General features: G+C 45.2%; 1 protein-coding gene and 1 long non-coding RNA gene across 5 annotated transcripts in view; both read left to right on the top strand.

Annotated features, from left to right (window-relative positions):
* daam2 (dishevelled associated activator of morphogenesis 2) overlaps nt 1–23,762 on the top strand; it is a 94,558-nt gene that overhangs the window by 16,614 nt on the left and 54,182 nt on the right. Inside the window, exon 1 of one of the 4 annotated variants that reach the window (XM_084013734.1) lies at nt 6,099–6,392. The exons of the other annotated variants lie outside the window; for them this stretch is intronic. The gene's annotated coding sequence lies outside the window, so the exon portion shown is untranslated. Of the gene's footprint in view, nt 1–6,098; nt 6,393–23,762 lie in introns of those variants that run through there. 4 annotated transcript variants of the gene reach the window in all.
* LOC311016096 lies at nt 13,077–13,976 on the top strand. The gene is made up of 3 exons (XR_014597444.1): nt 13,077–13,206; nt 13,627–13,722; nt 13,847–13,976. It is a non-coding gene; the product is annotated as an uncharacterized lncRNA (long non-coding RNA).

The following is a 23,762-nucleotide window of genomic DNA, read 5'->3' as shown; positions in this document are numbered from 1 at the left end:
TGAGAGGCAGCTGGACCGACGAACCCTCTTGTGTGGTTGGATGGAACACGAGGCACGTGTGCTTGAGTGATGCCGGAGGGTGGAAGGTCGACGGTTATTGGTTTTCTGTGCACATGTGTTGCATGGTGGAGGGGCGATCCTTTTGAAATGGGCCACATGGACGCGGGGTGCTGTTGTAGATGAGATGGTTCTTAAAATGACAACTGGAAGTGGTACTTCAGCATGAAGACGTGACGGGCGGTTCTGAGCCGCTGTACAGTATCTCAGTCCATGTGGAGACAAACAGGAAGTGTGTGTTATTGTTCCTTGTCATCTCTGGAGAGACGGTTTCAGAGCAGAACACAGCGCAGCCATCGAGCTCTGCATCACATCGACCAGGAAACAGAAAGAGAAGGCCGCCCAGTGTGTTGGTCGGACCCATCATGGTCAAACCAGACCAAAGGGTTTGGTGGGTTATTTATAGACACTCTACTTACTGTGTTTTGTCATCAAATCTTTTGAGAGAGGACAGAACAGTTGTTCTTGTGGCAGTGACTTCAAAGGTTTGGTCAGTCGCTGCCTTTTGGCCGGGTTTTTGTTGACTTTGCTTTGTTCTGCATGATGACGTTAGCTAATGTTTGGCGGGAGGACAGATCGGATCGTATAAGATGTTTTGGTCACAGATCGGATCAGCAGAAAACAAAGAAGCATATATAATTTTTAGTGATGCCCTGATCCTGTTTTTCTTCTGCCAGTGATGCTGTCGATGAGCCATCTTGACCGATACAGATCTATATTCTATTATGTTTTCATAAAGAAGCTCTAGGTTGTGTTTTTTTTTTGCAACACTGCCCTGAAAAATAATTTCTGGTGGTCTAAAGTCAGTCAATGTCAGAAATGTTCAATGTTATGATTTTTTTTTATGAAAAGAATATTGACATAGTAGTTTTAATGATGTATTATAAGCTGATTAGTGCTAGCATTGCAGTGGAAAAAACCTTAAGTTTATTCAAGTTTCTTGCCGAAAAGGATATTTGAAAGGATTGCATTTGAACATGTGATAGCGTTACAGTTTACCTTTGCCCAAAACGTACTTTTACTGAATCAAGCCTGAACGCATCATGATGTAACTGAATGGACGTCCGTTAACGTTAGCTGTAGCTCTGGTGCTGCTAACGTTACTAGCTCTCCTCCAGCTGATTCCAATGCAGATCTTCAGGGATCTGTTACAATAAAGTTTAGTTTTACTTGGCAGCAAACTCCACGTGACACTGTGATGGTTGAACTAATCGGCAGTCCAAGTGTGCTGCAGCTCCAGCCGCGGTGGACGACAAACGCTGGATTACCGGCGGCCTCAGTCTAAGGTAACGCGACCTTGGATGTTCCGACAGAACCATCTGTGTCCAATGGTGCCTCTGGGTTCACAGAGTCCCCTGCCAATAACAAGAGGTCAGGGGTCAAAAACCATGGCTTAAGGTCATGGACGCAGACACGCACCTGTTCACACGGGGCCTCCCTCTGCAGAACGGATGACTCCCAGATGTTCCTACGGAGATGCTAGGACCTTTCATTCACACTTCCCCAGATGCGCTCCGTGGACACGCAACCCTTTCGAGGGACGTAAAAGCCGTTGATTTACGTTGACCTGCATTGATTGTAAGAAGGGACATTCTTACACCTGGGAACATTCAGCTGAAGGTCTTAGTCTTCGGTTCAGTCCGTGGTCAGCAAAGGAACTCATTCTGAAGGGCCGGTACTTCTGAGCGCTTTTTTCTTCTTTTTCTACTGAATGGCTGGATCAGAAATGGTGATAAATTGTAATGTCTGAAGTTGCACTCTGTGGAGGGAAGTCCCCATATCACTAATATAATAGCGACTGGAATACATAAACCTTGCTTTTGAATGGAAGCATCTGGAAAAAAGAGCAAGGCCCTTTCCTTTCACGTCCACCATCAGTCTTTTTCCCCCATTAGTGTTCAGCCTCTATTGTCCTTTTCACCGCATACACACCTGGATTCCTTGTGAAGTGAAGTGATGGTTTTCATGTGGACCCTTTTGAACTTTGTGTCACATATTTCTTTATATTTCTTTCTTAAAGTTGAGCTGAAATAAAAATGCATTTTGAACCATTTTACATCACATCATAACAGTCAAAAACGTGATGTCCGTCCGATGCTCCTGAAATGTGTTTTCAGCTCGACTTTAAACCTGAAGTTGTCTGCCATCCTGGAACAGCATCTCCAAACGGCTGCACTGAGAGATAAAATGACTCTGACATTATTCAAGGTTTAATAGAGTTGGCCTTCATGCCCAAAGATCAAGGCATGACATCATTTGTTGCCGTGATGAAGCCGTCATGAGTCAGTCGGTCAGCAGAGAGCTGCACCATTGTCTAAACTTGACCGCATTTATGTGGCACATATCCAGGCAGACAGCCGAGGTACTGTGGGAGCAGGCAGTTGGGTGACCTCTGACCCTGCCCAGTCTGCCTCCGGGACAAAAGAGCTATTCAGATGCCCAGTGCTTTTTTGCAGAAACACCCCAAAAAAGTCCTCGGGACAAATGACTGGTCATCCTGATCTAATGCTTGTTTGCTTGAGATTTGTAAAAGCAGGAGGATCCTCACATGTTTAAGTGATGGAGATAATGAAGCAGTAGTAGAAGTCAATCCTAGCAGGAGAAAGTAACGATCTATACAAGAAGGGTGTAAATAACGACATGAAGGAGTGTCACCATGGTGACGGCCATCAGATTTATGGTTTATGGCTTTACTGTCACTACTTGTCTGCAGAGGCTGTTGCAAGACGGTGTTCCCCCATCGTCGGATCATGATTTATAGCCAACATACAATAATCCATGTGTAAAAATGTGCTCATGTTTATGCTGTCAAGAGTTCAGGCTTTGTGCATCGGCTGGATCTTTTTCTCTGGCAATTTATCTGCGGGCGTGAAAGAAATGTCTCCCCTGTCACAAGGAATTCCTCACTTACAAAAAAAAAATTATACATTAAGGAACAACACGTCGTAAAACATGACCGTTTGCCATGTTGGCTTTGGCAGCTTTGGAAGGAGAACTCTCTCGCCACTTCTCCTCAGTGACAACCGTGGAAAGAGTGCTTCAGATGCCAACGGCGTGCACTTTGAAACGCTTCTTTACAGCCACGCCGCCCGCTGTTTCTCCGCCCCTTATCAGGTTTGACAGCATATGAGAGGTTCTGAAGGGGAAAATAAGGGTTTATGGGCCTGGAGGAGACCACCTTGGGTGACCCACTTCTTCTTGTCCAATATTCCATTCACCTTTTTGTCCAACTCCCCACCAAGTGCCAAGTTTCTTTTTTTATTTTAACTGCTCCCCCTGGCCAAATGTAGCAATTGTTAGTCAGACTGTGATTGTTCCTGCACTGTGGCACGGAGGTTTTCTTTGGGGAAGAAGTGCTCCCTGGAATGAATCTTCCATCCGCTTAAAAGAGGGTCTAGACCGCCTCCCCCCCCCAGCTGACTGACAAGTGACTGGCAGCTTGTGTGGAGCTATGCGTCAAGACGAAAGCACCCTACCTGAGGTGTCAGGACTCACTTACCATGCTCTGCAGTGAGATGATCCGTCCTGGCGTTTACCTCCCACTGTGATTTACTCTGGCAAAACACAAACCTCGTTTTAAAGGAATTACCCAGGGGGCAGTGCGAGGTCACCGAAACCCAAGTTTGTAGAGGCCGCAATCTGCGGTCACCTCCCTGGCACACAAAGTGACAGTGTGCAGTTGTGGATGAGTGTGTGTAACCTCTTATTTTCTTTCTCTCGGCAAAATGCACTGTTCAAGAAAACAAACACACCCTCCAGAGAGAAAAGGAGCAGACGGATCTACTGGATCCTCACTGGCACGGGATGATTTGAAAATATGATGTCCCGATTATGTCGGGCAAAATTATTCTGATTCATGCTATTATCCCGATAATGCTGAAAGTATGCATAAAACACACTGGAACACCTCCCATTTGACGATATTATCCCGATTTCTTTTTTGGGGGGGTGGGTTTGCATGCCAAGCCTACTCCATTTGCATCAATTAGCCGATGTCATTTCCCAGGCTGTGATGGATGATACAGATGAAGCTGAAAGTGCACTTAGCCTGAGCCTGGCCTGTTCCTCAGGGTCTCCACCGGGCTTTTGGGGATGGAGGTATTACCCCAGAGAGAGCAGAAATGATGCAAACCTCATTGTGATGCTGCACAGAAACGGAAGAAGAATAAGAAGAAAGTGGAAATGGTGGAGATAAGCATGGATCTGTCTAAGAGCTGGGTTAATGGATGCATCCCCAGGGCTCGCCCAGGAATGCACCCAGGCATTACCGCCAGCAGCTTGGTGTCATCTGTCTTCTGTCCCTAGAGAAAGATGACAAATGCTGTCATGACTCCCCCTCCTCCATTCTTCTCTCTCTCTCTCTCTCTCTCTCTCTCTCTCTCTCTCTCTCTCTCTCTCTCTCTCTCTGTGTGTGTGTGTGTGTGTGTGTGTGTGTGTGTGTGTGTGTGTGTGTGTGTGTGTGTGTGTGTGTGTGTGTGTGTGTGTGTGTGTGTGTGTGTGTGTGTGTGTGTGTGTGTGTGTGTGTGTGTGAGAATGTCAGAGTTTCACCAAGAATGGATGCTGTATGTTAAGATAAGCATTTTTTTCTTCCCATCTATTGATTGAAACGTATTGACATTGCGATGTCATAGGGTCTAAATGTCAGTCAGCCTTTTCCCGTGTCAAACGATCAAACTAAAGGAGGGAACAGTGTTTTCTTCCCGAGGTGTAGCAATCCTCCTTATCCAGATGCACGTTATATAAGCAGGGCTGGAATCGATAGTCGAGTATTGATGAGAAATTGCCACCAGACAAGCCGTCACCTCGCCCGACCTCTGATCAGTCTGGAGGAAGATCGTTCGCTATGAAATCAATTCACATTTGACCCTTGTCTCCAAAGGGCTGAGCAGTGAAGGGAGGAAATGTTGGAAAACATCTCATGTTTTGTAATCAGAATCAGAATCAGCAAAACGACTATTGTCAAGTCAATGTAAGTAGGTTAAGAGTACAATGTTTCCCTCTGGGATGTAGTGGAGTAGAGGTACACATTAAATAAAAATGATCAAGTAAAGTCCAATTATTTCAAAATGTACAAGAGCACTAAGTTCTTCATAGCCTCTTCATTTTGTCCTCAAATTACACCAGATTGATGCATTTTGATGCACTTTTTAAATATGTACAAAATCTTCTTTCGGGGGATGCATGCAGGTCCGATTGTCCGGCCAATAGTCTCACTAAATCCTGAATGAACCACTGAAGGTGGGGACGTTTGTCCAGACACATTGAGTGAGAATAGTTGATAGTGTTGGATTCATAACGAGAAGTCTTTTTTTCTCCCCTCTGCTGATTTTCCCAGCTGATTCAGACTATGTACGGCCAGCCGCGGTGTCCGTCATCTGGCCGGCGTCATGGGAGTCTTGCACTCATCGACCCCTCCATATTATCACAGTCGCATACTTGAACTCTCACTTCACAGAACAGTCTGTGGTGCGACTCCCATTCCTCGCATTACCCTCGGCTTAGCTAACGGTGTGAACAAGGTCAGCAGAACTATGTACAGTCCGGCGTCCGGTCTCACCTTCCTCTCAATGAGCACTGATTGGATCTCGGGGAAAGCCTTTTCCTGTGTGTGTAAAGGGGGTTACCTCTTAATGGAGAATCCCATATTTGGCGTCTCTTTGTGTTGGCGATGAGAAGACGCGGCAGGAAAAGCGGTTTCCTTTGGGCGGTATGTGAGTGATATCCCACCGACCATAGCCCTTTTTCTTGTCTGCTCAGGGAGGGAATGCGTCGGGTGGAGTTGGGATTGCGGGCGGTGATGGGAAACGCAGGGTGCAAAGGGTGGTTTCCTTTCATGTTGCCCTTGCACATTCATATTCACAGACAATCCATCACCTCCTCACTGACACCCGCATTGATGCTGTCATACACTGGAGCTGGAAACCAGAAGGGAAGGGGGGTGGAGCGGGGCGAGTGATCTAAAGACGGAGAGCAAGCGAGGGAGAGCGAGCGAGAGAGGGAGGGGAGAGAGAGAGAGGGAGAGGGGACAATGTCAACAGCTCAACTCGCAGCACAGTCAGCTAAAATCCAGAGCTCGGCTCAGAAAGCTCAGAGAGGAGAAGCAGACAAAACGCAGCAGCGTCGGTCGGGAAAACATCGTCAGACTCGAAGGCGAAGGCATGGAATCCGGCCACGAAACACAAACTGCAAAGGGCAAGAAGAGGAATCTAAATCCAGACGCTGCAGGAATGCTTTAAAACTTTCTTGTAACCTTGCTTTAGTGAAAGGCTCTTCATTTTCCAATTGAAGTGACGTGACACGGGGACAATCCATCTCTCAGGGCACGTTTGAAGAGGGTAAGTAGGAGATTCTTGATAGTGATACCTGTGACCCTTCCCGCCACGAATAGATCCCCCGTAGTGCTGCAAGGAGACACACACGGCAGGCTCGAGATGTTTTCAGTGTGAACCCAGTTTGTCCGTGCTCTGCATCCCCGCTGCTCAGCCCTGCCAGGAAAACACAGACTTCTGCAGCCAATAAAACAAACGTTCATCGGTAGGCTCGGTACAAAGCCGAGCAAGAAAGGAGCTGGTGGGCAACAACGGCTGCTAATCCCACTAAGGCGATAACATTTCCACATATTTTGTGTTGTTGTGATTGGAGGGGGAGGCTGTATTACACAGTACTTGTCTTCTTTGCTACAGTGGCTTTATAGGTCATAAACAGCAGCGAACGCTGGGTTGTGAAATGTTCGGGCTCCTTCTCCGCTGGTGTTGACAGCATGCCTTGCTGTACCCCCGTGTGCTGGTGCATTATACGAGCCGGGTTTTTGGCGCATTGGTGGTAGTCTTGGACTCGGCTTCAGCTGAGATTGTATGGAGTTTCATTTTCTTTGGAAAACTGGATTTCAGTGGTGGATCAGTGTTATTGAGAGCCGAGGGAGTGAATTAGAAGTGATTGATCTCATGGTTGGTTTAAACCCCCCCAAAAAAAATGTATTTGAGGGAAATGTTTGGCATGTCAGGAATTGAGGGAGGACGGGACAGTGTCATATGTAATTGGTCCTGGTCTATTTGGGGTCCTAGACATGGGCTGATCACGTTCATCAATCACACAGTCAGCCCTTTGGTGTGTGTAGCCGCCTGGCAGCCAGACATTCCATGTATGCAGAACATCTCCTCCCAGCGACGACTCAACCAGATATGGAGCTCGGGGAACGCGCTGCCACTTACCTCTAAATGCGGCCTGCTCCTGCTTGGGATGTTGGTATTGACTGTCCATCCACATTTCCCTGAAGGGAAGCCGTTTGCGGCTCAGACCAACATAAACACACTGTTGTCACTAATCTCCCAGGGTTCCTCATTTGAAGGAATTACGAAGCCTTCGTTGTTGTGTAGGAAGCTCCCAGTTGGGAAGCTGTCATCTTCACTGTAAATCTTTTTGGGTATATCGAAAGCCCAGCGATGGGAGAGTTCATGCACGGGCCCTCCAGTTTTCCACCTGTGAAACTGATTATTGATGCCTCTTTGGGTCGGTTTTTGGATGGAAGAATTCCCAAACAGATGTTTTGAGAACAGGCTTTTAAAAAGCGGATGTGTGAGATGATAGCGAGAAGGCATAAGACAAACATTACTTACTTGGTTTGCGTTTGAAGGTGGATGAACCAGAGGTTAAATATGGTCATTAGGCCCCATGTGTTTTCTATAATGTCTTTTTGCATCAAGATAGTATCCATTTCCACCACATTAAAGGCTTATTCTCCAGTCTGCCGTCAAGCCTCCTACTGTCACGTGTGCCAGGGGGCGAACCAAGTGACACCGCTAAAAGATTCAGTGTGTTGGGAGGGCATTAACGCAACGCTCATACGTACACCCTCTGCTGCTGTCAGCGCTCTCGGGCTTTTCATATTTTATCGACCATTACGGATGCATGAACTGCTCTCTCAGGATTAAGAGGGAGTGCGCGGGAGAGTTAGGGAACGCCGGCCGGCCTTTTATCGCTTCAGCCCTGCTGCTGACTGGCAGCTCAACGGCCGCCTCATTACGATAGGGACAGAGAGAAGAAGAGATGAGGTCCTGCAAAGCTGCTTAAATTCAACTATCTGATCTTTTGGACAGGATTAACATCGTGTTGTATTTACACTAGAGTGGTTATGGTGTCTGGGGGACAGAACTCAGTAAGGCTGCTTCTTTCTCCTTCACTGGAAGTCCCCCACACTGTGTGTGTGTGTGTGTGTGTGTGTGTGTGTGTGTGTGTGTGTCAAATGGCACTATTGTATTTGTGCCAGTGACACACTTTCTGGGGCTTATGATGTGTAAGCATATCTCCTCTCTACAGTGCCTCAATTCTGTGCAATATTACCACAGGCTATTTAAAAAAAAATGCTGGTCACTTCAGAGGTCTCCCCCTATACATGTTTCTATAACCGTCCCAGAAGAGCATTCCAGACATTACCCATAAGCCCTCTGTCCTTTATGCTGCAGCTGTTGACCTTTCACCCAGGCAAGATTCATAGTTTAACAATGCACCATATAGAGTGTCCCGATCTACTCACTGGCTTCGATGGACATATTCAAGCATGGCACAGTATGAGAATGCAAACAGTGGAACAAACCGTTGAGAACTGCTGAGCTCAACCAGTGAGTGTAGCTGTAGTGTAATTGCGATTCACGACATTATCCCGATAATCATCAAAATATGTTTAAAATTTCGCTAAAATAAAATATTTTTCAATTGTGTCACAGATTTTATTGTTTAATGAAAACATTCAGAAGTCTAAGGTGTCTGAATAAATGAAGGACAAATGTATACAAAAAATATTTCTGTATTCTGTTTTTTTTTTAAATCTGGCTCTATTTTTCACTAGTCTACCGTGATCGTGAGCTAAACAGCGTTCTCAAGTCACTTGTGACGATAATAAAGATTATCCTGAAAACAGAAATTAACTACGATTAACTACCACGTGTTTTTTTTATCGCGAACCACGATAAAATCGGTTATCCCCCCATCCCTAGCCAATACTAGTACCCTTCTAAATGATACCGATACCCATCATGTGAAAGGAAGTTGTTAGCACTGTTGCCGTTGTGAGCCCTCTTAACACTGTTTGCATTGTTAGCACTGTTAGCTCCTTACTGCTGGCTCAGATGTCTCCAGGAGTGAACCAATAACACATCGTATAGTGGGATTGGCCAACAACTTAAAATAGTTTGTGGTGATTGGCTGCAAGCAAAATCATGCAGCTATATTTTTCTAGATCGGGGGCTAAAAAAATGATGGATTGCAGGTATTATTCGGACTGCAGACGTTTCGTTACTACTTGGTGCTGGGTTATTTCGGCCGAGTCTTTCGTGAGTTTGTGTTTAGTCTGCTCACATTTACGTCTTTCACCACCCAGGCGAGCTGGATTTTCTCAGGCATCTGTGTAATTTGGATAAGACCACTGTACTGATGGAAAGCAGGGGGACTCTGGGGTGTTTGAAGAACATGGAGACTCTGGGAAGTCCGGCATCCCATCCCTCTCGAGAGTGCTAACCAGCTCCAAGTCCGTGCTCGGACCGTTTTCCTCCCCTACACATATGATAACATGTCTTTAGTTAGACTGGGAGCTTGTGACTCTGGCATTCCTCCCGTATGAAATAAGAAAATTATTTGTCACGGCAGGGAAGCGCGTTGGTGTTCGAGGGGGGAAAGGGATGCCAAGTATTGGATTTCATTCCGAGCCCTGTTAATATGTGGGAATGTCGGGGCCTGTGGAATGTGGCATGGCTGACTTTCTTCCCATTCCCAGTATTAATAGCGTAGTTATCTCAGTGATCCGGTCTATTTGATGAGCAGGGATGTGACTCGCGGGGATGTGCCCGTCGACCAGTAGAGAAGTGGGTCAGCAGTGGGCCTTTGCTTCTGATGTTAGTCCCTCCTCCTTGATACGACGGCCTTCCTGAGCCAAACTAACATCTGCATTGTCAAGAGTCCCGCACAACAACTGGTGGATTTTCCCTGTGCAACATGCAGGTGACCTTCTGATTGCTTTTATTGTAAAACGAGCTGAAGCCTTGATGGATGTCTCACAAAAACGGACTGGTTGATTCTTTGTTAACTTCGTTTTAGTTGTCTTCTTCTGCACCGGTTCTTATTTCAACTTTTGTTATTGTGACTTGTGTCTGTGGTTCGCGGCTTCCATGAAGGGCTTCTAACATGTTCATAATAATTTGCTTCAAACTGCAAATGTGCATGGTGGAGTACTCAGGACACCTTCACTGCTGCATGGAGCTGCTGTATTTGTTTTGAACAAAGCAACAACAACCCCCCCCCCCCCCCCCCCCCCTGGTACGTCATGTGGTCTCTTTCTGACATCAGGAATGTCTTCTTTTTTATTGAATCAAGCTAAATGAAATGGCTATTAATGACATCCCCAGAGGATTTGAAACATCTCTCCCCCCTCCCCTTTTTTTTCCAGTATAAACCACTCAGGCATTTCCTCTTTATGGGTGAGGTGGGTTACTGTGCCTCATGGCCCGTTAAACCAACAGTGCTTATATGTTTGTTTTGAATAAGGCTAGAAGCTAATGCGACCTCTGAGAATCCTCCAATGTTGGCTGTGAAAGAGTTGACAGTATAGGAGTTTATGATATGATGTTGAAAGCCATGTAGAGGTCTGTATAGTGGAGATCTGGCTTGATCAAATTAGTAGGAATTGTCTAGAATTACTGGTTTGTAGCTGTTGGGTATCAGCTGATATTTATGCAAAGCATTCAACAACCATTGCCGTGTTTTCCTGAAGGGACGATCTGTAACTTCTCGTACAAGATCAGTATTGTAGTATAGTAGTGCAAACCCGGGGCGGTTCCATATAATTACTGTCCTTGCATTGGCTGTTTGACAAGATCTGTTTGTAAACAAAAGAAAATGAAAAATTCCTCTCGGTTCAAATGTGATTGCATTTGCCCTGGAGATAGTCTGGCTATATTTAAGCAACAGTATTAACCATGAGCTATTAAAGTAATTAATAATAATTGTGGTTGTGGTCAGTTTAATTGGAGGTACTTATTCATTTCTTCCTCATGTTCTGCACAGCGCTGGCTCTACACTGTGTGACAGCGCCATGGAACTGGCTCAACCGCACCTCCTTAACATTGTTCTGTTGCTGTTGTTCGCTACAGTTACAAGAAAGGCGAGGCACTTTTGAAACTCTGTGCTGGAAGTCCATTGTCATGCTACTTCAGAAGTAGTTGTCCACGTGGTTTCCTGATGCGTGTCCTGGAGACACCATCTCAAGGCACGACTCCCAGTCCCTATTGGTTTTCAGCCGTCTCGTCCTCACAGCTGCCCCTATCTGATTGGAGGGCAGAGAGGAAGTGATATAGAGGGAGAACGTAAACAAAGACATCAGGGAGGTTTGGTTTTCCTGGAAGATGCACGTAGGCATAACAGCACAGATGGCGTTGTCGGTAGCTTCCTTAAACTCTGAGGGAGTGCACATGATTCATGACTCTGGAGCTGCTTATCTTTATTACTCGGGATAGGTATAATAAGTAGGGCTGTCACCATAACTAATTTATATGAATATATTGTCCCAGAAATAATTGTGATAAACAGTTTTCTCATTGTTACATTTTATATATTAATAATTATTTTTCTATAATTAATTTAACATGCATTTTATGATTTATTTTTTATATAATATCTGCTGATATAATAATAAAAAATGAATGAATACATGTGTTATATAAATAAAGAACACATAATATAAACTGCACAACCAGAATGTCTGCACAATGCCCAGGTCTTGCAATGGTTGTAATGGTGTCTTGTCTATATTTTGCATGATCAATCAATAACATGAAAACCATCAAGGTCTTGGCCAATTATTGTTCAATAAGCCGATAACCTTAATATTGGCAAGGCCATGCCTGTATAGTTTATGAATGAGTCAATAATGCAAAAGTGATCGAGTTCATGTCCGTATATTGTATAAAATGATGTATATGGATTACCACCAGCCTACTTATAAGTACTTATGAATAAATCCTTACTTACTACCTGAAAATCCTTCACTTAGTTTGCCGTACCGATCGCAAGGCCAAGAATGATTTGGAGAGAGAGCATGCTGTCATCGCTAAAAATAACCTTAAAGACCAGATACACATGGCCTCCAGAGATTTAAAGAACCATCCCTGCTGCAATAGCCTACCCTGTCAGGCCCCAGCAGAACTGTCCAAACCAAATCCTCTGGCCCATTGTCCAGGTCCACATGAGAAAGCCACTCGGTGTACTCTTCTGAAAGCGCTGGCCTTCTGTGTGCTCTTAGAACGAGCGCAGGAATGCATCGCATGCAAATGTACCGTGAAATAATGGCAGTTCCTCTGCTTTCCGCTCCGCTCATTTGTCAGTTGAGCCTGAAAGTCGCTGCTAACCGCGGAGACCTGCGCTGGAGTGGATGGGTGATGTCACGTATCAGGAATGCAAGTCGTAATGCGTGCAGTGTACAGTGCATCCGTTATGCGTTTACATTCATTTCATCATTGACGGAGCTCGTCTATAAGTCAACGCCAGCTGTTTGGGATCAATCACACATCACCATACGTCTTGTAAACTGACCACCCATGCTGCTTAAAGGGGCCCTATTATGAAAAATCGACTTTTCCATGTTTTTCAACCCTAAAATGGGTCCCTGGGGTGTCAATAAGTCCCCACAGTATCAGAAAAGACCACCATCTCCCTGTTTCACTTTCTCAGTTTGAAAGAAATCCTCCCGATAAACGAACGGTTTGCAGAATGTCCACTAAATGACGTCAGCACCGAATTTTGCTGTGCCTTATATGGGACATCTCGGCTCATTAGAATCGCTCCACCTGTGTGGTCCCGCCCACATAATTCCCAAACCTGTTGCTGTCAGTGTGATGTACATACAAACCAGTGGACCAAAATGCCAAAATCAACGGAAAGCGAGTTGGCAGTCCAATTGCTGATATTTACTGGCATCGTCGGAGCATCTACGATGGAAATGTGCGCACACGCGTCCTTAAATGCGTGTTTGTGTGTGCGACGCACTTCACCGACAGGAGCTTTGACAACATGGGTCGCTACAGCTCAGGATATGCCTCTAACCTGGGGCTAACGTTTGGATCAGTACCGACAGTCCGAGAGCCAACCACAGACACTGAAGCGGTAAGTTACTAAATATTATGTAATATGCCGTGTTACCGTTTACCGTTTCTTTCTTAGCATTGGTGTGTTAGCATTGGCGTGTTGCGCTAAAGTTAGCATTGGCGTGTTGCGTTAAAAGCTTCCATTGTATTGATATTGAGGACCGTTGACGTTACGTAGTACTGCGGGGCCCAAACCTGTAAAATAACGCTAGACATCAGTTTGCTTGGGAACGTTTTGTAGCTTGAATGCGGCAGCGAGATCAGCTGGTCAGTGTTTGTTTATACACGCCGATGCAAAGACGACGTCACCAAACCGCTAACGAAGGGATTTTACGAGCTATTGGTGCGTCACAACATCAGTTATAGTGAAATAGTTATGTGTTCCACATTTCAGATGTAGTTGTAAACTCTGACTGTCTGACTGTCTGTCTGCTTACAGAGCAGCAGCTCACATCAGCGTCCCACAGCGACCCACCACAGCTACTGTTGGCAGTCAGCTGTCTAGGAGGACTACAGGCTCCTTACCCAAGTAAAGGTGTGTAACCTGACATGTAGCCTACTTGAGATCAGGTTTAACAGCAACTATTAGTAGTTGTGCAGATGTGTATTTCTATTATGTGATATCATGGGTTTCATTCCTCCATACAACTCTGTTACAGCTACTGTGTCCCGCAAGGACTTTGGTGTTGGCACAGCCATGGTTCCAGACCCGTTTCACAACCACTCCAATAAGGAGACCATCAAAGAGAGCTCGCCTGGACCCGGTAGAGGAGGAGGATACTTCGGAGGGCAGCTCTTCCTTGACTTCAAAAGAGCTTGATATGACCCTGCAGAGTCGGCCACAAACAGTTTGCGTTTGTGTTCTGAGATAACTGTGAACTTCAACTGCTGATTAATTTGACAATAAAGTCTTTACAGTAATTTTAAAATGTGTCATGGTTGATATTACTGAAGTAATGGTCAGGAAGACTGCATAATATGTTGCATAGAGGGTTTTATTTTTTATAAAACACAATTGATGAACAAACAACTGACTGCTGTATTCCTCTTACGTGTAAAGCACCATAACCAGCTGTATATTTCATGCGTTTTGGAGAGAGAAGATTCAGACAGACAGTTCCAACCAGGATGTCCCACCATGCAAGCCTCTTCCTCCTCATGCAAGCCTCTTCCTCCTCCAGCTGCTGCATCCGTCTTCTTACCTAGTGTGAATCATGATAATCGTCATGTAATGTGAATAATAATCTCAACAGACAACTTGGTGTAACAGACAGTTTTACCCGTGGTGTCTCCATGCAGCAGACATGTTCGGTGTCTGAAGGCCCACTTAGTCACCTAGATGAATATAGTACAGAATTTGAGCATTTCAACAACACATCTTGTTAATATGGTAACCTGACGGACTTTGCTGACAAGCTGAGGTGTAAACCTCATGTTTGAATTTTGTAACAGTAAGTTTAGCACGTAATGTTGAGATGGAGCACAATCACGTTTATAAAACACAGCACACAGCCTATAATTCACAATTCAGCACATAATTCTGGAGGACAACATGATACTGACCAAATCCCGTTCCTTGTATATCTTTATGTGTGTAGAGGATGACGTTTTTAATCCCGTTAATGTGATGTAAACAAACTGCCCGCATACAGGACGCTGTTTTCAGCGGGTTTTCATCCGTTTAAATATAATGTTCCCCATTTGGAAAACATGCAACTGTGAACTGTCAACAACACGGCACTACTAACGATATTAATTGTTGCCGAAAATAGCTCACAGACACGTTACTTATAGAGCGAAGAACGCAGCATTAGCGTCATTGTGGCTAGCGCTAGCTACGCTAACACACATCGAGTTACCGTCCAAAACGTTACACAGACATGTTAACTAACCATTCAGAAACGTCCTTCTGCGTCCGCGGCGTAGAACTTCTACAGGAGCTGGTCCTGGTTCTGGGTCGGAGTCCGGTTCGAAGCGGTACGGCTGCACCGCTGTTAGTTTGTAGCGTAGAACCATAACCATGGCAACAAGCTGGACGCGGACAGCACGGGGCGGAGAGACACAACCACTTCCTCAGTAGGAGCGGGGTCAGGGGTCATCTCATTAGCATAAGGCTACACCCCGACAGACTCACCCGTTTGAAAAAGTGGGGTAAAAAAGCTGAAAATGAGGAGTGTGATCCACTCCGAAATACATGTTCCGATTGTTTTTTCCAGTTGAGGAATTCAAAGACCAGGTTTGGAGACATCAATAACTTATATTAACTTGTAAAAAATAGCATAATAGGGCCCCTTTAAACCCTGTAAAATGTCTTTAATTTTGTGTGTGTGTGTGTGTGCGTGTGTGTGCGTACCTGCACTGTATGATTTGTTAACTTATTAGCACTACAGTGTGGCCTCTGACCTTAACAGGGTAAGGTGTTTGATGCATTCATGGCTTCCCCAAGGCCTGATGCTGTGGGTGGGCCACCAGTCCAATGGGATTCATGGGAGAGTGAGTTTTTCGTGTCCCAGGTGATTTGGCCTGCTGCCAGTTGCTTTGTAGGGATGGAGAAAAGAATTGAATGGTGAGTCCCATTAGTCATTGGACAGACAGGCAGACAGTAGAAAGGGAGGGCAGGATGTGGTAGGGTGCTGGAGAGGGCATGTCTGGGGCAACAGCATCCAAAGGGTGGCATGGCTCCAACGTGTCCTATGTCTGGGTTGAAAACCTACTTCATGACAAATTAATGAGAGTGAGTGGTTTACTTCCACATGCAATTTTTACATACCTGCACACATGCTGACGTTTGCCAAAGAAGTACCCATTAAGTCCTCTTGGTTTGTGTTCACATTGGGGTCCCTCCACAGAAATCCAAATTATATTTACACATACATTGTGATTGTGCATCTACTGTGAGTGCTCGGACCAATTTGGGGAAAAGGTCTGTTAGAAATGATGGCATGTTCAAAGGTTGGATAGTTTCCTTTAAAGTCAAAATGATGGCTATGCGACTGATCAAATTTTAAGATGATCAAGATAAAACGATTATTGTGCCACATTGAGTTTGGGAATGATGCCGTCGTTTCATCTTGGGTTAAGTATGAAGTGCACCCTTTCTTAACACAGTGGTGGGTTTGCTCCTCTCAGCGAGTCACAGCTTCCTGGCAGACTAGCCCTCACCAGGCGCACTTCCTCCTTGGCGATGCACTTTGGGCTTGTAAAGGCCGAGGTGAATGTGGCTCACAGGTCCGGCTGTGAGTTTTACAGCAGAACTCACCTGGACCTCGCCACTTCTCAGGGCCACTTGTCCTTGTGGGGAGGGACGGGGTCTCTGCCACTGGTCCCGACCCTGTTTTTTGCAGTGTCATCACCTTTTGTATCTATACAACCAATGTGTTTATCATTACATTGTTTACAAGAGCACGCAGCTCTTCATAGCTCCAGCCGCTTAGCCTTAACTTTTACGAGATTAGGATTTCCTATAATCCTCTTCATGGCTGGAATTTCTTTGGCAATATCCGCTCATTAGATTTATATTGTGAAATTGCCCTAATTGCATAGTTGTCATTGCTACAGATGGAGTTTGCCTAGATGCGCTAGATGGATCCACACCGACCATGTGTCGCCAAATCAACCAGGACTGAGATTCTAGTTGCCTGGTACTTTTGGACTTCCAACGCTGGTGTCGGCGCTTCTGCCAGCTGCATGCCAATACTTTACCAAAACAATCCCTTAATCTGCGCTACGTTTGGCATCTCTTCCTGCCAGCGTGCCATTGCTCCTCCATCTCTGGTGCTCGCTTCTTACGTAAGCCTGTCTGCACCCTCCTCCGCCGGCCCAGCACCCCAGAGGAATGGTCCTCATTTGTGGGACCCAGAAACAATGTGTGCAAAACAAACAAAAAAAAAAATGTGCCGCAGGCTTCGCTCTGATCTTTTATTCAGGGCCTCTTTAAAATAATCCCCCTCTTTTTTAACTGCTTTAATGCTTCCTTTTTGTATTTCCTCCTACATTACTCTTGGTGTACTCTTGTCATTAGCTGGTTGAGAAGAGTTAGATTAGGATCCATTTATCCATCCTGTATTACAAAGAAAATGACAAGGGTGGGCACTTCCTCACGTGTGATCACACCGAACGCAAAGTGAATTCTTTGACTGCGGGATCATTTTTGTTTATTTGCATCACTCCGTACACAGGGCTTTGCCCCTAAGTAGACACCAACATGGTTTCCAAAATTGCTGAATTAACCACTAATGCGCTTTGTGTCTTTAAAAACCTAAAGTAAGTCCAGTTGCCTACGTTGACCATGACCTGGATGATGGACAACCTTCACAGACGACCACTATTCCTGCTTGCTTGTGAAGTCCCAGATATGCTGGTTAATCACACGCAGTCCTGTCTGACTTCATAACATCACCCAGAAGTGCTCTGTGAATTAAACTGAGCTGTATTCACTGCATCATACAAGACACATGTTCGTGGTATGAACCCATAATAAAGTATTTAGCTATGATCCAATTGCCATAAATGGGTGAAAATAATGCAGAAGTAACTACATAATGACGCCAATTTGTAATGGCTTTGCGTTTGGTGAGAACCCGGCATAGGTGTGAAGGTGACGGGCAGGTGGAGGTGCCGGGGCGTGGAGGAAGGAGAACGAAGGTGCATTTCAATGCAGGAGCTCACTTTAGCTGAGCAGAGTGAGCAGTCAGTCGGGTGTGGAATGATGCAGCTTTTTGTATTTGTTCTTTTAGAAGTGGTCTGAATCAGGAGGGAGGACAATAACAGGAGTTTGATTTGTAAATGCATTGTTATTTTTAGATCTGCTACTAAAAGCATTGTGTTGTGGGACAGATGTTGGGAGAAATGATTCAGTCACAGATGTCTGTGTAGATACACACTTCTTTTTTCTCTCCCGCACACAAACACACACAAACACACACAATCACACACACACCAGCAGCAGCAGCCCGTCTCTCCTCACCCCCCCTCCTCCTCCACTGACCTACTTCCCGGCGCTGGGGATGAAGCGATGAGGTAGTGGGCTGAATGAGAAGTGGCAGCAGTACCTCCCTTCATCCCTGCCTCTCTCCCTCACCCCCTTCATCTCTCTGTCTCTCTCTCTCTGCTCGGCTGCTCTCCGAGTCTTCAAACGGCGAGCAGCCAGCGAGCTCCTCTCTGCTTCAGGCCTCTCGGTGTGCTCAAACACACACATCACATCCCAACCTTGAGTGGGTGTGTCTGACTTTTGAAACGTGCAAACTCTCGACTGTGCGGCTGTGCACATGCGACGCGGTGCGTTCGTTGCATGCAAAAAGGGAATTTTACCAGAGCGCGCGCTGAACTTCTTGCTCGTCACGACGAGCGGTTAGCAGTGACACACACAGATGGTTTTAATTAGCACCAGCCTGTAGAGATCCACAGGCTTTCACTCTTCCAATGATAGCTTCCTCTTCCCTTGAGTTAAAAAAAGGCCATACGTACATGTGCTTCCCAGAGATGAGCAGGGGAAAGTAAGTTGGGAGCATTGAATGTGACACGACAGAGAGAAACAAAAATTGATCCATCAGATCAGTGCTTGTTCTGTGCAGTGTTTTTGGCGGGTTGCCAGGTTGGTGAGCATGTGCTCTTGCAACGACAACATTTCCAGAAGATGCAGCACACAGTCTCTGCGAGTTGGATGTGTGGGATTAAGGCTGGATGGAGGACATGCAAGAAGTGGCAAGGAAATAAATGACAGATGTCGCTGTCAGAGGGGGGTTGATGGAGAGAAATGTCACCCCGAACGGAGGAATAATGGGAGGTGGTGGCGAGCCGGAGGGGGAGGGAGATAGACGGGGCACATATGGCAGTGGACACGGTCGATTTGGATGGTAACGCCACCATACAGAGGATGATAGAGCTCCAGTGTGCTTGCTTCCTTGTATTTATTTGTATGTATATTTATATGCTGCTACTGTACGAGTGTGTTTGGCTTCCTTCCTTGGCCTACTTTCCCTGGGCATGGTGCTGGAAGACGGCCAGCAGAAGTGGTGTTGAGTGAGGACTGGCCGCACGTGTGGCGCTGTGGGAGAGTGAAGATAGAAGCACACAGAGACACTGGGCAGAAGGTTCAGGGTTTTTCTTTTTTTCCTTTTCTGAATGGCTTTAAAACCCCCGTAGAGTAGCCTCTGTTCCATTCGGCCCTGCCAGCTGTCCACAGTGTCAGTACTAATTCACCACCGTAAAGATTTGGCACCGGCTCATACACAATCTTAAAGTAATACAAAACCATGAGAGCAGTCACTGTTAGTCCGAGGCAGAGCCTTTTCAAGTGTAAATCTATGGAGAGAATGTCCATAATTTACCATCCAGAAGTGGACTTTTTACTGTCATCTCTCCGTTTCCTGTTTGCACTCTGACTCAACACGATGAATGCTCCTCCATTTATAGCATGCCATGTCTTGCAGAAAACTATGACAACAAAATATAAACAGAAACCCCGTCAACTGAGCCTAGTAATGTGAAAAGCAAGGAAACTTTGGAACAGCCCCCCTTTGCTTCTAGTGTTTAAATGTTTAAACTAAGGTATATGAAAATGACTTAGATTTTTCCCCCACAAACTGTATAGAAGAAGTGGATGTAGTCATGGTGACGTCACCCATTGGTGTTTGGACTGTGATGTTTGGCCGTCCCCATCTTGGATTTTTTGCAACTTATGTAGGAAGTGACCTTATTTGGACTGTGGAGGAGCAACGGGTGGATCCTCAAGGGCCTTTGCAGGGTTTCTGTTAGGTTGACTGCTTATGGAACGACCGATGGGCTATACTCAAGTTTCTCTGAATATTTTTCTGTTATTTTACAAAAAAATGCATCCGTCCCTTTTTTGAAATCCACATGGACAACCTCACAGCACTTTAAACTTGAAAATGCGTCACATTTAAAGCTGGTATATTGTTACTCCAGTTGTTCCCTTCTCCCACCAACACCAGGAGCAAATGCCTGAGTTTTCATTAAAACAAAATTATGACTGGTTTGTTAACTGCATGTGAGAATAATCAGAGCACACCAGGCCAAATTGCAAAGTTATCGTAGACCAGTTGCTGACAAACAATGGAGTCTGGCACATAAAACTCACCAGGGCTACATGACATCACCTTCAGCAGACCATGAGAGTAACGGCATCACCGGCCTGTTGAACTGAATATTCTCTGGTTAAGCTCAACTAAAGACAAAAACACCCAATCCATCCGCATGTTAGTATGTTGTTCACTTCCCAGCCTGTTTATGTTCACTTCACCTGCCTACTGTCTACCTGTCTGCTTGACATAAGGGGAAACAAGTCAATAAGAAGTGCAAACTTCTGAAACTACTGAAATCTCTAAGGGCCTTTAAGGACTGGTTCACATATCCACCAACCGCCCGGGTAACATTTTTGGTTGGTTGGTTTTTGGATGGTAGAGGATGGCAAAAAAACAAACAAAAAAACAGTTGTCAGTGGCGTCCACACTGGCCTTCCTCCAATGACTCCAATGTAAGCTGGATAACAACATTTACAAATTATTTTGGGTCAAAAATTCAGTTGAAGGAAAAATAAAGTGGGAATTTGGTACTAAAAGGAGTTAAATGTTAAAACATGTTTTCTTAATTTACCCTACTCACACTGCTGAAGCCTAATCTTAGCTGTAGCTGCAACAAGGACTGAGCTTTTTGGCTGTGATCTCTGGTCCGGAAAGAAAATACAGCCACCAACAGTGGTTTCAACGTACATATCGCCATGTGAGTATTGCTATAAAGGAGCAATATGTAATTGCCTCGTATTAAACCATGATATATCATCTGAGATTAAGGAAACGGAAGCATTGCCAGTATTTCAATTTAGCATGCCAGTATGTTCTCCTATGAAATTTCTATTCCGATGAGGAACATCTGTTTGTGTTTTGGCCTGCGTGATCAAACATGCTGCCATTTCGGCAGCCCGGGTTGCCAGATATTAAACAAATTGGCATGCAAACATGAATGCTGCAGCCATGGAGGCGAACATGGACTTTTATTAATTATCACAGGTACAAACATTAAATCTGATCTCTGCATTTAACCCATCTGAAGCATTGAGGCTAAATGCGGACAGGAGAAGCCGGGCATCGAACCGGTTAAAGGCAGCGAGTACTGGAGACACGCAGCCGGTGACGCTAACGGCATGCTAATCCACGCTAACTTCTCTCAGTCACACTGGAGGAGAGAACAGGCCAAGGCTACTATCTTGGTAACAACTAGCGTGACAGAGATATACATCGGAAACCGACAGCAGTTTGACTAAATTTTTAAATTTTAACCATATGTCGAACGAATATTGACGTCCAAATCAAGTATTTGAGTAAAGTTACTCATGCCCATCCCGATTTACTAGCTATCTTATCTAATAGAAAGCAAAAAAACCTTTAAGAAGTTTATTAATTTTTGTGACTAAATCAATGAATGAGTTCAAATTGCAAAAGCGTTAGTTTGCTACATCAATATTTTAGCGAAACGTTAGCTAGCTAGCCTACAAAGGAACGTTAGCCGTTGCTTGTAGAACAATACATTTTTTCTTATTTCATTTGATAATGCACTTGCACAAATACATATGCATTGCATCAAATGAACACATTAGCAGACACAGTTTCTGGGGCTCTGCATGGGAAACAGGATACATGGACTATGCATGGAGAATGGGATCAGTAGGGGGCCCAGGTAGGAGCCCCATAGCAGGTTAATCCCTCCCTGATGGTGGCCGTTCAGGGACTGTCACCGTGACTATCATAACACACCTACACAAATTGCTATAATTGACATTCAGCACACTGATGCAATGACGATGAAACCGTCCCCATACTTCAATGTGATTATAGAGAATAATTTAAGATTACAACCCAGCGATGTCTGCACACTGCAGGGGCATTTGTGCAACAAGCCAAAGAAGAACTTTGGTTGCTTTTCATTTAAAAGCACCTCCCGCTCATCTGAGGCTCTGCACGCCGCTGCTGCTTCTGCCTCGAGAGGGATGGCAGATTCAAAGAGGCGGAAAAAGCAAGTGAGCAAACGACGAAGGGGCAAAATGGAAATGTGGTGTTTTCTCTTTTCATTTTTTTCCCCCTTTAAGCTCCTGTTAAGGGCCCAGCGCATTCATAAAGAATTTACCATCCGGCTATTTTTAAACCCTGCAGTGAGAACTCCTACGCTGAACGAATGTGTGAGCGAGAGAACGATGGCAGAGAATCGTGCTCAGTGGAGATGTAGTAGAGATTGGGGCTTCTTGTGGGAACTGAAGTCATAAACTTTCACTGCCATATTAAACAGACGGGTGCAAAGCTCCAGCCATTACTTAATGCTTGTTTGGTTGTGTACAAATATCAATAAAAGCATACCATTTGGGAGAGGGATGGAATCGCTTTAAAACCCCACTTTTGTTGCTCTCGGTTCTGTGCTCTTGATGGTAACTTCATGGAATATTTCATTTTTATTGTATTTCACATAAATGGCTCCAAAATTGATTTCTTGGTCAACTATTCCATGCGGGACTCGCATGACCCTGGCATTTGCATAACAGACTCGGGCTCATTCATTCACAAATGCAGTAAACTGTTGCATAAAGAAAAGCACTGGCAACTGTGTGAGCCGGCTGTGAGTATATGCTCACATTGTGCAAGTAAATGTGGTTTATAGGGCATAATATGGTGTAAAGAGTGTGTTATTCATACAGTAAGGGAGACCACCCACATCCTCTTTTTGCGCAGCATTGAGGAAATCCTCCAGGGTGTCTCGGCCTATTCAGCCCTCTGCTCCTGTTGTAGTGGGTGTCATTCACTACCATCCACACACACACACACACACACAGCGTCCGCTCTGTTGAAAGAGCGAGGGCACTGGTGGGGCGGCTCTTGCTGCAAGTCTGCACAAACAACACACCGGCGCACACAATGCACTGGCACCATTGTACCTCACGGACAAGCGGTTTCTTTGTCGAGGCATAAGAGGGACCGATGTCAAGATGAGGATATGATGGCGGCCCCTGCTGCCTCCCTGCCCTCCGTTTTGAAAGAGTATCTCCACTCCAGAACATGTTCATACAGACACATGGGAGGGGATAAAGAATATGTAGAAAGATCGATGGTTGTCAGTCCTGATGTTGGTGTTGTACTACTTTCCAGGGATCCGTTCCTAATCCGTCTGTATTTCCAACCTTGTATCGTCTTCATCGGGAGAAAAGCAGAGCACATTAATACAATTCTTTTTGTGGCATTTTCTCCCCTTTGTTTGGCTTTGGTGGCGCTCGCTGCTCATGTGTCTTTCTGTATTTATTCCAAACAAACTGGGGTTGCTGGAATTTGCTTCACTTCCTTCGTGCTACAAATCATTTCTTTCCACGGAGCCAGACACGTAGACCAGCGTGAGGCCTGTACCGAGGGTTTGCCGCTGAATCTCTGTCCTGCTACGTTTTCATCATAAATCACATCAATGATTTACTCTACATGTGCAGATGTCATGCATTAGGACATTAAACACGCTTGTCAAAATGTATTGCGTGTCAGCAAAGTAATTCTTCACGTAGTCCAGCTTGCATTGTCTCTAACA

This window comes from Eutrigla gurnardus (assembly GCF_963514095.1).
Source record: "Eutrigla gurnardus genome assembly, chromosome: 7".
NCBI lineage: Eukaryota > Metazoa > Chordata > Actinopteri > Perciformes > Triglidae > Eutrigla > Eutrigla gurnardus.
The sequence above is the reverse complement of the archived record's forward strand: the minus strand, read 5'-3'. Positions and strand labels throughout refer to the sequence as shown.